Source organism: Helobdella robusta, assembly GCF_000326865.2.
Source record: "Helobdella robusta unplaced genomic scaffold HELROscaffold_26, whole genome shotgun sequence".
Taxonomy (NCBI): domain Eukaryota; kingdom Metazoa; phylum Annelida; class Clitellata; order Rhynchobdellida; family Glossiphoniidae; genus Helobdella; species Helobdella robusta.
The window spans coordinates 2,188,238-2,190,737 of record NW_008704349.1 but is presented as its reverse complement, the minus strand read 5'-3'; the positions used below and the strand labels follow the sequence as shown (position 1 = coordinate 2,190,737).

General features: G+C 27.6%; 1 protein-coding gene across 1 annotated transcript in view; it reads right to left on the bottom strand.

Annotated features, from left to right (window-relative positions):
- Window positions 1-2,154: 2,154 nt before the first annotated feature.
- The window catches only part of HELRODRAFT_191961 (hypothetical protein), a gene marked incomplete at its 5' end in the record, with an annotated part of 4,155 nt that continues 3,809 nt past the window's right edge, over window positions 2,155-2,500 (bottom strand). The window contains one exon of the mRNA XM_009020109.1: window positions 2,155-2,446. The remainder of the gene's footprint in view (window positions 2,447-2,500) is intronic.

Genomic DNA, 2,500 nt, shown 5'->3' with positions numbered 1-2,500 from the left:
GTAGGCGTATGTAACTGCGTGTGTACACTCGTGTGTACTTATATACATACATACATACAAACACACATATATACATACATACATACACATAAACATACATTTACATACAAAAATACATGCATACTAACAAATTATGTGCATTTTGAAAAGAGGTTGCATTGTTTTATTTATTTATTTATTTACTCACTAATATACTCATTCATCTGTTCTGTCATTCATTCACTCAGTCTTTCTTTCATTCATTCATTAACTCATTCATTCATTCATGCATCCATCCTCTCTTCCTCAGACATTAAACCCGAAATTTTAGCATGTTAAAATACTGACATTCATAATCTCATTTTACTTTTATTTTTCAAATATTTTTGAAGAAAAAATTTGCTCAAATCGTGTCATTGTTCTTCAAACACACACACACACATACACACTTTCACATACACGCGCACAAACAAACGCACACACAACACCCAAACGAACACACGAAATATGCATCTCTCAATGAAAACATGTGCGTGCGAGCTGAGAAGCATAATAATGATGCTACGAGGTGAATAAACGATGCCCATTGCAGGCAGGCCGACAGCCAAAACATCAACTTTCTGACAATTGCTGACATCAACAACAACATCAACAACAACAAAAACATCAGCAACAACATCAACAAAAACATCGGCAACAACATCAACAAAAACATCAACAACCGTGACAACAACTTCAATAGACACATCAAAAACATCCTCCTAAACCAGAACGACAACTCGAAAACATCAAGCACACATCATCATCAACAACCAAAACAACAACCAAAACAACAAACAGCAGACAAAAACATTAAAATCCCATCTTTCAGCATCAGCAGACAACATTAAATGGACACAAAACAACAACAACATCAAATATAACGCACATTAAAAACAATAAATCAAACAACAACAACAACCACAAATAATAATAACAATAATAACAATAAAAGCAATAAAAGCAATAATAATAATTGGCAAAACAAAGAAAAAAAAATCCCACCGACGGTCATATGCATACAGCAATCATTTAAATTGAACATAGACGAAAATATGAAGTATATTTTTCCAGAGTTATAATTTTTTTTTGGACGGAAAAAAAACGAAAATAAATAACTTAAAAAAAAGAAAAATTAATCACTTGAAAAATAATTTTTTTCAAAAAATGTATTTTCAGAGAAAAAATGTGTAAAACAATGTTTCAATATAAAATATAGGTGATATATATATATATATTTTTTACAATATATATATTTATATATATATATTTATATATATATATATGTATATACGTACCATATATAAATATACACCTATACTGTATTCGACATCACCAATTTCCTATTACAATTATAAAGGCTTGTATTACTGAAAAATATAAGCTATCAATATATAACTTGCATATATATATATATATATATATATATATATATTTATTTATGTGTGTATCTATGCATATAAGCATAGACATATATATATATATATATATATATATATATATATATATATATATATATATATATATATATACATTTTGAAAAGATGTTGCATTGTTTTATTTATTATAATAAAATTAGTATTATAATATATACGTATAAATATATATGGGTATAAATGTTTGCCTATTTGTATATTACATCAAAACATTAAAATATATGTTTATCAATACATATTAAGGCAAAATATAATTGTATAGAATCACATAAATATTTATATATATATATATATATATATATATACGTTTGTGTGTGCGCGCGTGTGTGTGTTTGGTGTGTTTTTATCACAAATACATGTAAATGTCATTATTATACAATTCATATATATATATATATATATATATATATATACTGATATAGAATATTGTTGTTGTGGCTATTGTTATTATTGTTATTACAGTTATTATTGTTATTATGGAGATTATTGTTGTTATTGTTGTTAGTTTCCGGCATGGAGTGATTCTCAGCGGTTAAGTTTCCTCTATATAGCTCCATAGAAATGAAAGTATGGACAAATTTGTTGCTGCCATTGCCTGTGGGCGAAGAAAGGCGGAGAGAATTTTCCATTTTGTAGAAAATTATTTTGCTTCTATGCATTTCCTAACGAAACTGATAAACAATACGACGATGACGTCATATGAGGTGGATGGTTCGAAATCGTGTTAACGTCAAAATTATGAAATATGACATTGCAATCTGCGCGCGGACTATGTATGCTTGCTTGCATAAATGTTTTTTTGTGTTTATGTATGCTTGAAAGTTTGTATGTATGTGTTTATGTATATGTGTATGTATGTATGTGTGTATGTATGTATATTTGTTTGTATGTATGTATGCTGCGTATGTATATTATGTATACATGAATGTATAGAGTTCATATACAAAGATATAAACAAACACACACACACACATACATACAAAACATATACAAAGATATAAACAAACACACACACATACATACAAAACATATGCATACATACAAGC